General features: G+C 39.0%; 1 long non-coding RNA gene across 1 annotated transcript in view; it reads left to right on the top strand.

Moving 5' to 3' along the window:
* The first annotated feature begins 1,608 nt into the window (after positions 1-1,608).
* The window catches only part of LOC131367282 (uncharacterized), a 47,083-nt gene continuing 36,280 nt past the window's right edge, over positions 1,609-12,411 (top strand). Inside the window, exon 1 of the long non-coding RNA XR_009206920.1 lies at positions 1,609-2,240. This is a non-coding gene — a long non-coding RNA (uncharacterized LOC131367282). The remainder of the gene's footprint in view (positions 2,241-12,411) is intronic.

Below are 12,411 nucleotides of genomic sequence, written 5' to 3'. Positions count from 1 at the left end.
ATGCAACATTTTCACGTAAAACTGTCATATGCAGATCTTTATAACTTTAATTCAAACTGGTCTTGCCAGGAATCCATTTACAAGCTGTTAATGTTGTTCAGTTAATCAACAAACTATTGAATTTGTGTTTAGAAATATCTCCTTGCACTCTACTTTGAACCTTTTTTGGTCTAAGGGTTAACTGACTCCTCAAGCTTTGCTCATTGTGTGTACAGTGTTCAGAAAATTTTGACCCGGTATGTCCGAACGATCTGGTAAAGTATTTTATTTTTCAGTGTTCACATGCCAGTATATTCTCTCAATGGTACATTTGTGGATTTGAATTGGGGGAAAACATCGATAAGCACATATAAACAATGAAATATAATTAGAAAGTCATATATTTGTTTGTATACATAATTCTATATCTTTCCTATAAATTCTCTGCTTTTATAAAATTGTGCCCTACATTTTTTCACCCTGAATATGATCAAAGCTGATTTACCAAAATAACTTTTGAGCATATATTCAGTTTCATGTGAATAACATTTATACCATTACCATTTTTTCCCCCCTGAAAATGTCAAATGGAAGCTAACTCCTCTAAGGGCTGTATTTGTAAATCATGTCATAGCCTTTCCTGTTTAATACCTCCTTCAGAATCAACATACAAGTCTTAATAGTTTGAAATAAATCTTGTATATCTTGTAAATCTTGGATATTATATAGTGTTGAACCTCAGAGACGACTGCTGTGTTGGAGCACTTATATCATGTTTAATTCACTTCTGAGATTAGTTTAATTCATTAACATTTCTATTACCTCTTCCATGTCAATCCAGCTTTTCTTCACCCAAACTTCTCAGAACAACGCTGATCAGGATTTAATCACACTGTGCTAAATGTTAGAAGGAACATAAAACTTCCAGCATCAGTGTTTCTCGTTTTTTTTTTATAACTTTGTTCAGCAGTATTTTAAGCGTCCTGAGCATATTCATCATTTTGATAGATTTAGGGCTGTGATGGTATTTTAAAAAAGTTGTGCTGTGATAAATGAACAATACAATACCACATTTTTCAGTGTAACACGTTAAATTATTATTATTTTTTTTTACTTCACATTTACAACAGGAATGACCTTAAACATCACATATCATTGTGGTGCCATTGCAGGGATTCGATCTGAACAATGTGGAAATATAGTTTGCTCTAGTTTCACCTCTTTAAAAAGCTAATTTTCTTAGAAGAATATCACAGTTTGTTGCAGTTCATTGTTACACCGTCGTATCGTCACTCTCTATATATTACAACTGAATAGAATTTTAGTTTAAAGAAAAAGGGGCTTCTCTTTAGAGATTTTTACTTCGTTGTTTTCTGTTTAAGTCGAGTCGGGAAGCATGTCTTGTCAAGAGATTTTGCCTGGCTAAAAGCAGCCCCTTCCCCCCTTTGTAACTTATTCTCTCTCTCTTTCTCTCTCTCTCTCTCTCTCTCTCTCACACACACACACACACACACTTGCTGTGTGTGACCTCGAGGTCATGGTGAAGTGACTTTGAGCCTTGTCTAACTGGGCCTCTTTGAGAGCAGCCCTCACATTCCTGCTCACTCTGACGGGCCATGCAGCGCTTATTACCCGCGCCGGGGAGGAAGTTTCTGCCGGTAGGGATTATGCGCAGTTTCCTCAGCCCGGGAGCTTCGGCCTTGTCCCCTCCCACTGCCGAAAAAGCAGTGATTCCACAAAATGAGCAGGAGGGGGAAAGCAGAGCGCCGCAAACTTAAACCTGCTCTTCTCGCCACCAGGCAGTGCCCGGAGGTTTTTTCCGCTCTCTTTCTTTATATATTTATTTATTTACTCTCAAGCTCTGCTTGAGATCGCATCACACTACATTTTCAGTAGGAAACGACAAACGTTTCGGCCATGTTCGCAGCACCGTGGTACAGAAGTGCATTGTATTGGGACCCGAGTAAGGAAGGAGGGAGCGAGGGAGGAGGAGGAGGAGGAGGAGGGTGCTGGAGAAGCACACAGCTGCACGGCACACAGAAGCCGGTTTCCCAACCCTGACAGCAAGGGAGTGAGTGAACAAGGGGCCTCGCTTCAGCAGCTCCGTCCAGGAGAGAGATTTCCTTTCTTTCTTTCTCTCTTTTTTTTTGTTTGTTTTTTGTTTGTTTGTTTTTTTAAATGCTCCAAAATGCAGAATGGATCAGGACGAGAAAGAGGATTTTTTTTCTCTTCTCCATGGTTGGCTACTCTTAACCACTACAGTGAGTACAACTCTCCCGCTCTATCTCTCGCTCAGCTAAAGTTGCCTAGATGCACCGCACACACACACACACACACACACAATGGGCTGTTCTGTTTCAATCTGAAAAAAATCCTCCCAACGATGCCCAGGAGTGTTTTGCAGAAGTGATTTGTGTGTGCTTTGTTTACAATATCTTGCAGAGAACGAGTGGCGAGTTCTACATGAGTGGAGCTTTTTTTTCCTTCTTCTTCAGTCTACCTTATCATTTTTAGCAGGGTTTTGGTGAAACGAGGGCTTTGTGCTGTTTGAATTCCTTCTGTGCTGCCGGCTCACGGCCCTAAAAGGATGTGTGTGTTTGTACATAGTGAAATCGAGAATCCGATCAGATAACGGCTGATCATAAATCTGCCTGCGGCCTGCACAAGTGCTTTTTGTACTTATCCTGTTGTAATACCTTTCACATACATTTTTCCTGCATTTCACAACTTAACTTGAAATGCGCACATGATTTGCACTTGGCAATGGATGAGGGGGACTTTTCGGAAACGAGTGTACATTGCACTGACTGAGCAGTTGCACAACTAAGTGATTTCCTTGCTCCTGTGGAGAATTGGACACAGGCTTTCTTTGTAATGTGAAATGTGGTTTGACTTGGCTGTACTTATTGCAAGGTTTGCTATGTTGCTCTGAATTCAATCCACTCAGGTTTGAGCTCTGGATATTTCTGAAGATGTTACAGGCATTTGTTTCCATAATGTGTAGTTTTTTGGATAGGAAACTGGACAGGGAAAATATTACGGCCTGTTAACCTGCTTATGGGAGTTTTCTGTTCAGGTCAGTTACGTAGAAGGAGTGAGCTGGCCTGTAATATTTTCAACTTCACAATTTTAGAAAAAAATATACATTTATCAACTCAGATTTATACGCCAAATTCCTAAGTAGAAATTGAAATCTGTGTAAGAAATAATAACAAGGTTTCATTCAGTATCTTAGTAAAGAATAGTTGAAATCTCATTAGTAAAAAAAAAAAATTAATGCTTAGCAGTAAAATAGTATTTTAAATTTTATTTTTCTCCACATGGAATGCATTAATATTTTTATTCATATACATCTTATTTCTAAAAGTGTTTTTTTATTTATTTTAATGTGAATTAGTTATGTTTCTTGCAATTGTAGCTTCAATTCCTCTATACATTCATATATCTGACATTTTAAGACTCTTGACTTATCGTTTAACTATAAAATATAAATATATATATATATATATATATATATATATATATATATATATATATATATATATATATATATATATATGAATGAGTCAATTCAGTTTTAAAACAAAACTTTGACTTTGACTTGAAAAGACATTATTTTAGTCAAATGTTCCGACATGTAAATGTTTTCCAGAGTGTACCATTTTGCAGTCGGATTGGGATACGGTGATCTCTCTCTCTCTCTGTGCACTCCAGCGGATCTAGCTCCCTATTTTAGGTATGTAGGGCACTATCTCCTGAAGTAACAGAATCGCACACCTTCTTATCGAGGGCTTATGAAGTCATTGTGGCGAAGGTTTATTTTTGGCTGAGGTCTCTGCTGTTCCCTAATAAAGTGTCTCCAGGCATAAGTTGTTGCCCAGACTTTTCTGAAACATGGCTATCTACTAACCCCCTCCCTCCTCCCATCCCTCGCTCACACACACACACACATTCACATTTTCACAAGCTTTTCACATAGCTTCCTTCCTTTGAAATGTGCTGTGCACTCTACACCGACCCTGATGAGCACTGCTCTAGTTAAGATATTTTGAGAACTTTGGAGGAAAGGGTCTGTCTTTATTTTTCATATGTGTGTGTCTGATCTAACAGATAGTCAGGTGGATGTGGGTTTTCACCCCCCCCCCCCGCCCCCCAACACGACAGGCGTAACGCAAGGTGCACGGTGTTTCTAACTGCCTCTCAGGCCGTAAATGTGTCGTGTTGCCATTTGCAGGGAAAAGAAGGAAAACCACAATTAGCCACAGTGTTTTATGAGCTGTTAGCTTCCAGGTGTCTGGTGGCACGTCGAGGAACAGAAACCCCCAGCCCCACCCCACACCCCATAGAACGTGTTTCTCCAGGTATTACATTTCCTCACAAGGAGCGATTATTGACACGTTTTAAAAGCAGGATCGTTTCTCGGCTTAAAATAATTACATATTTTATGTGAGAACGTTTAGAGAGCTGAAAAGTAGAATGTAGTGTGGTGGTCTTTTTTGAGTTTGATTATACGGTTTGTTGGGTTTTTTTTATTTTGTGAAATATGTATCCATTAATTAATTAATTTGAGTTTTATTTTATCTGAAATCTTTCTATTCTAAACTTTTATACTAAGAAATCAGAAGGTGAAATTGTTAGGCGTTTTAGTTCTTTTCAAAATTTTGACACTCTAACTATTAGCCAAAAATACCATTTGTATTTGAGGTTATACAGACGCGGTAATATCACACACAGTCAGCTGTTATTGTTAAGATAAGTGTGTTTAAGATAAGATAATCATTGTTAAGATAGATTAGACACCTTAATTGTGTTCCATTTTTTTCCATTACTCTTCCTCAATTATCCATGTCATTATGCCACAGTTGCTGTTCATCATTATTATTATTATTATTATGGGTTTTTTTTTATTATTATTATTTAGTGAGATCGGAACACATCTAATTATTAATGTTTAATTTTCTGTCATAAATCCAACCTTTCCTTTGTACTTTTTCCACATATTTTTTAAAAATCCCTCATGTTACTGTGGCTCAGGCACAATACTACACTATTTCAATGACAGATTTCCTGAACTTGTCCATTGTGTACTACTGAGGTGCTCTGTCTGTATTTTTTTGCCGGTCTCCAAACCCCCCCCCCCCCCCCCCCTCTCTCAAACACAGGTTTTGTTATCAGTGAAATGGCACTAAGGAGCTTTCTCCCCCACACAGTCCCTCACCGGGTGAGCCATAAAAGCGATGATGTCATGTCTGAGCCAGAGACTGTGGCCGTTCGCAGTGATCCATTTCTTATTCAGTGCACTTGAATGGCACAAAGCTGAGTGAAAAGGGATTGAGAGAAGGATAGAAACCCCCCCCAAACAAATTTAGCACAGACATTATCTGCGCAGTTCCCAATCTGGACAGGTGTGAATGTAAATAAAAGCTTAATAATCGAGCAAAGTATATAGTAATAACTCGCCCGAAGGAGACAAGATTTTATTTTTAACCCATCGGAAAAAAATCTTTTCAGCTGTACCTTTCAAAAGTGTGCAGATGCTGTCATGGTGTGACGGCAGTGCTGGAGACGGGAGAAGACTGGCTGTCTAAGCACAGTGGTATTACTTCCTTCTCATTACTAAGCCCACAGCAGGGGCTCATTGGAAGGGCGCAACACATCTCCGTGTCTCAGAGCTATGGTCCACTCGAAATGACCGGACATCTCAGTGCTGTCCCTTTGATGGTCAGACTGACGGGTGGGGAGGCAGTTTTCATTAGGACGTCTTCCAGGAGGGTGTGAGGGAGGAGGGGGCTGAGGCTGGCGTTCTAAGAGTATACGAGTAAAGGGGAGTATGCCAGACACAAAAGGCAAAGGCAAATATTTAGTGTGAGACAATGGCAAGACACCATGGGGTTAACTTGTCCTATTGTCTGCCCGTAATTGGAGGAGCGGCACAAGGAGAAAGTCACCAGTCGGTGCTGTTAGTGATCTAGGCTTTGGAAGTTTGGCTGACTCTGAGGAGCTGTAAATTTGTCTCATCACATGGTCGTCATGTCGCTCTTAATTTGGCCTCAGTAATTCGAGAGAATGATATCACAGTGTAGAAAATATAGAAAACAGACTGCAGTCTTTTGACAAGTGAGACTATTTTGTTTTGTTTGTTTTGTTAGACCAGTTTTTATTTATTTGGATTAATTTAGTACAGCCGGATTTATCATGATGCTTCAATTAATTCTTGATTTTACCATAAAAGCTTTTTATATTTGTATAGAATTATGCACTTTTGTTTCAGTTAAGTTTGCAGCCTCTGACTGCATTTCAGTAGGTTTTCACCATAGAAATCTAGATTTATGTGATTGTATTCATTGATGCATTTAAAGTTCTAATATTGAGATGAGTCTTCATTTTTTTCTTACGACTCTAATCATTTTTAATTCATTTTTGTTAAACACTCACTTTTATCTCCTTCAAATCCAATTCACACACATACTCCTGCTTATCATTTATTGTGTTTGAACAAATAAACGTCTATCATCTTTGGCTGATTCACTAGCAGGAAAACATAATCTGAACATGTGGCTGAAGTTTTGCATGCACATGTGAGCAGATAAGTCCAAGTCTCATATGACCCTACCAGACCAGACACTGGGGAGTCTCCTCCTAAGGGAGTGTGTGTGTGTGTTTGGGTGTGTGTATATGTGCACACAGCTAAAGGGCTCTTGTGAGACAGATTTAGAGGCAATAAAGGGGGATCTGGCAAGTGGAAACTTAATACAGCCTGCTGCTGCTATTGTGTACATGAAGTCTCCAGCTGCAGGAGATAGCAGCGTGTGAAGTAATGAGTTGTCTGGTTTTTATATTGACTGGTCTGTTGCTGCGGTCATGGGGCCTATTAAATTTGCTATTGAGAGTGAAAGGATTATGCAGCCAAAATAAATTAAACGGTGGCAATGAATAGATGGGGAAAGAAGATGAGGCCTCTTACCTCTCAGCATACCTGCTAATCAGATGAACGTTTTTCTCTCTGTGGCTAAAATAAAATGGAGATTGCTTCTTAAGACGTTGTGGTACGTCGGCTATTAAACGTGTCTGTGGAACAAAGCTATTTGTTATGTCGACATACTCAGGAAGTTTAAATGTTTTTTTTTTTCCTTTATGGAGAATCAACTCAGTTGCAGCTCATATGCTGAAAACATAACAAAAGCACTGTAAAAAGTCAGTGTAATTAGAAGTGGAGTGATGCAAAAGTCTTCTCTGCGAGAGGAAATTAAATTGGAGACCCGGACCTTCCTCGGGGGGGAAAAAAGATTTGTGTCTCTGTTTACAACCTCCGTGATTGGTTTCACTTACGCTTGGCCAGAGAAGCACACATATGCTCGCTCTGGAAGAGCCGACAGCCGAACTGAGAGATCTCAAGCTGGAAATGTCTGGTGTCTGACGTGAGCGGGATGAACTCAGTGCCCTGGTGTTTAGGGATCACGGTGGTGGGGGGAGGTTGTTGGTCTGAGTCCCCAGACTGTGCGGTAATCAGATCGGCTCTTAATGGCTGCTGGGGTCTATTTGAGCCCCTTGGCCCCAGCTACGATGAAAAGCAGTGCATATTGGTTAGCTAGAGTTTCACTTGACAGCATGGGCCTGTGGCAGCGTTTGTGGGCCTTCTCTGTGTCTTTCGAAATGATAGGGCACTGATGTCATGCCGCTATTCCATGTTCGTGTGCCATGCAGACACAGCCCTGTGGTGGGCACGTGGGGTCAGTGTTATACTTGATGAAGACTAAAATGGCCATCAAAAGAATAAGAACTTAATTGCATCATGGCTGTATTTTCATTCTGATGCTAGCTTAATTAGCCGGTTAAAGCTGGAGTGTTGCTATTTTAGTTGGTCGTTATCCAGTGTGTCCTGTTGTCCTGAAGGAGGCGGAGCAACACAATAGGGGGTGTGATCTTAAAAATCCTCCAAGGCAAAGGGATTTTCAAACTGGTTTTGGTCCATAAATGTGCATCCGTCTCTGCGATAGAGAGTCTTTTACTGACTTTTTTACTACCACTTTTATCGTATGCCACTGTTCATCACTTCTCTTCAACTTCACACCAACACCCGGGAATCCAGAAACAACCACAAATAAAAATAAATAGAAGAAGCAATGCAGTAAACGTTTCAGCAGGATTATTAATGCCGAATTTAAAATGAAGTGAAATTTCGTTTTGTTCTAAGCTGGTTATATAGTAACAGGTTATAAAGGGCTTTATACAGCTCTCCTGGTTGGTTGAGCAAGAAAATGATGTGGGAAACCCATCTCTCAACATGTTAAAGAAATTTCTGCATGTAATGTGATTAGTCATGACTTAAGATGGCAGGAATTTTTCTCTTCTGATACTGAAACCTTGACTATTAGCTGATATCGATACCCATCCTATATGTTTCATTTCTTTTTTTAAATAAAGCACTCCACAGTTCATCTTTTCCATAAGTAAGTCATTTACATTGTAAATATAAGCGATTATATATAGAATAAAATCGATTCTGAACTAAAGAAATATTTCTAGTTCCAATGAATATATTTTTTCAAATGTAGTTCCAGTTTGTTTCGGGATCCAAGAGCCAACATGCCTTCTAAGATATCCAATCCTCCAGTTATTGCTGGTATCGGCCTGATACTGATACCGAGTATCAAAACCTGCCTTCTCAAATCATTAGTACAGAGGTGAGGGTTCATGTCTATTGATGAAGTAAGAATGTAGTGATATTTTGTTTTGTTTTTGAGAATGAAATGTTAAATATAACTATAAATTCGGCAAATTCATATATATGTATTGTCTAGAATTAAAACTCACATCATCTGTATTTAACATTTCATTCTCAAAAACAACAAAATATAGACAAAATATATAACTCTTTTTCTTTATTTAATGATTTTAGAATAAAAATGCATACACTTCTATCCAAGACTTGATAGCGTTTATAACACTACCACAAAAATGTCAAGTAATGCATTCTGTCAGCCAGCTGCTTATTTCTGCTACTAAAAGTCAATGTAAAATGTACACGTCATTTTGAAAATGTTTCTGTGCTGCAATGCACACACATGGACCTGAGCCGATTTGATTGGTTATCACAGCAGCATGGCAAACCACACCTCTTAATAGTCCAGTCATTCAAATTGTCGCCTGCACTGGCGATGATGATACCAAACAATAAACAATGTGGTGGCTTTATGTCATTTTTGTGCTTTATTATCACATAACTACTGTAGAACCCTCAGCATCCAGAGCACTGTAGTTGCGTCCCACCTGTTTGTGTTTACCAGGCAAAGACATTGTCCTTTTAGTATAGCAATGAAATTTTACATCCAGGAGAGTTAATGTTTTTATTTTGTGGTTTAATGTGCTGTACAATCAAGTGCAAAAGTACTTATGCACCCCATGTCATGTTTATCTCAGGGTTAGATATGAAATATTGTTGTATCCTTTGAAAGACAAAGAGTCCTAAACAGAAGGTACTATTAACCGTATAAAAATAGTCTATAATTTGTCATGAATGGTCTCCTGAGCTCAGAGGAAATTAAATGAAAGCAGAGGCAAAGGGCAGGTTAATATATTATATAAAATATTTTTATCACGTCAAAAAAAAAAGAATTTGCAAGGTTTTTTTCCTTCTCATTATTAAGCACTCAGTATGACTGTTTTCAGACATAGTAATAATCGAGGGAAAATCTGTGAAGTTTAACTTACTGCATTTTTTTTTTTTTTTTTTTTTGCCGTTGTAATTTTTGCCTCGAGGATCAATAAGCTTTCACACCTGACCGTAAATCGAAGTACGCCGGATTTTTGAGTGTCAGGTTTGGGCCCAGGCCTCCTTTCACCATCTCAGAGGAGTCAGTCAGAATAGTGTCCGCAGTACATTCATTTTTGATTTAATGATATGCTATTGCTGCCAGTTTCAATGTGCATTATTGGGAATGCATGTTTACGCAACACTCATTCATGAATTCTTGCTTATAGAGCAGCATTTTCAAGAAACTGTTCATGGTTTGCAATGAAGGCAGACCTGGGGGTATTATGTATTATATTTAACTATTAACTATTATGTATTATGTGCGTCTTAACATTCAGATAAAATATATATACCTTGCTATACAGTGTGATGTGTATATGGAAAATGGAGGAACGTGCACACACACAAGTCCTCACATTCCAAAATGCTTGCTTGATCCTTGAACCTCTATACTATCTTCTTTATGATTATTTTTAGTCTGTGAGACGAATGTGCTCTGACCCATCTCTGACCAATCACTTTCAACAGTCCTTTTCTGTTCTTGCTCTTCAGCAGTGTGTTTCCTGTGATCGAAATTAATAAAATATTGCGCTGCACCACGCCTACCTTCCTGCAAGTGACGGCTTCACATCTGCAAGCTCATCTGAGACAGGAACGGTCTCTCTGGACTGCAGTATAACAGTGTTGAATAGATTAAGAGGAAAAGAAAGAGGTGCGAAGGTTTGGTGGTTCACTCACATCACCGGTCACTTCGACCAGGAAAAAAAAACAGCAGAGGTGTGTTTAATTCCTCCCTGTTTTTCCTGATTTTTGTATAACCATCGACTGTTTTGCTTCCCTGGTCCCCCACAGGAGCTAGGCTTTGATGAGGCGGTTAGAGGAAGCAGGGTTGCGTGTGCGAGGCGTTCCCCACGCGTCATTGTCTGTTCACACCCTGATAACTATGTATCATCCAGCGTGTGTGTGTGTGTGCACAAGCACACACATGTGTACGCGTATGACAAGCTGCTCGGCTGACATTGGGATTGACCTGCGGGTGTGCATGTGCGAGAGCTTAGAGCGCTCAGGAGGGGGTGTGTGAAGTAGAGGTTATGTGTGTGCGCACGTGTGTGTGTGTGTGTGTGAGAGTGTGTGTGCCATTTTGATTGTGCATATGGCAGAAGCAGTTGTGTTGTTTGAGAAAGGGAGGGGTGATTTGGGTGGGTGGGTGGGTTTGGAGGGGGGGTCTATTCTGAACACAAAGCAAAGAGGGATTTTTTTTTCCCAAGCCAAAGTCTCTCAGCATGACTTCCTGGGTGACGGGATCTCACACGTTCACGCAGCGATTTTATTAAGCATTGATATGCTAATGGAGGGCAAAGGAGGAGCAGATTCTCACATAAACTTGATCTGGCCATGAATAGCGGCCTGCTTGGCCTGACCCCTGACCACCCGGGCCTGAGTGCTGAGGAGAAATGAAAAGCAAGCACATTCCACGGCTTCTTTCTCTGACACACACACACACACACACACACTCTCTCTCAGCGACAACGAGGATTTCTCAAAGACCAACCACAACCATCATTTCATTCACTATTATTTCTCTAAACTTGCTTTTCCTTCTTCATTTTATTATTTTTTCTTTCTTTTTGTAGCCTGAAGGATCACACAGAAATTTCTCCATGCATTTAATTCCAATTTTAAACGTTTTAATAAGCACATTTCCATGCATTCGCCTTTTCTCTTTTTGACAAAATCATAAAAAAAAATGGTAATTAAGTCGTCTTAAGGTAACACAGTACATCGTGATTTTCTCCCATTCGCTCAATTTCTGCTTATTCTTTTTCTGTTGATTTTCTGCTTCCTGAAACAAATTATCCCTGCATTGTAAGTGTGAGATTTTAATAGTAATTCCATTATCTGTAATTTAGATCCACAAGCCTTAAAAAAACACTGACAGTTTATGAATAGTTCAGCCCCTGGTATAAAAGAAACACGTCAAAAAAATTTTTTTGTTGTGTTTTCTTTTTTTCTCTTTCTTTTTTTGTCATGCATTCCTCCTTCATAATCTCGCCTCAGGGTGCTAGGCTCCTGCCGGCCCAATTGCACGGCTCGCACCAAATAAGATTTGTCCTGCTGGATATAGAGCACTTATTATCAATGCCCTGCCACATTACATTTTACTTCATGGTTGTGTTAATCAGTGTCAAAATAAGCATGGGTTTTCATTTTTTTAATAAACTACCCGAAGTAGCTGCTTAGGTTTAAAACCTGCTTTCTTAATATGGAAAAATGTATTCTTCTAGTCTTTTCTTTGCTGATTAATTTCTCAGTATGCCTACTTATTGTCATTCTTAAACGGTGAATAATGTGGGTATAAATATATAATAATGTGGATGTAAATAAGATTTATTTAAAAGACAAGAATTCGTTAAGTCGAGTTTAAATAATCAGTTTATAATTGAATAAATTATAAGGCATTGTCTTGTATATTAGCACATTTTAATAAAAAACTGTGATAGATATTGATATCACATTGCGCGCTTATTTATCTTTTATCTTTCTTTAACGTCTTACTAATGTACCATGTGATGAGTGACAGTAATATTGTGGTCTATTAGCCAGAATGAGGTAAATGGGTTTTGCCTTACAGTCATTTTGAATGAGGACACTCTGTTGTTTCTCCATTAGCCTCATTT

The sequence above is a fragment of the Hemibagrus wyckioides genome, linkage group LG16, assembly GCF_019097595.1.
Source record: "Hemibagrus wyckioides isolate EC202008001 linkage group LG16, SWU_Hwy_1.0, whole genome shotgun sequence".
NCBI classification, from domain to species: Eukaryota; Metazoa; Chordata; class Actinopteri; order Siluriformes; family Bagridae; genus Hemibagrus; species Hemibagrus wyckioides.
Note: the sequence above shows the minus strand (reverse complement) of the source record. Positions and strands in the feature narration are given on the sequence as shown.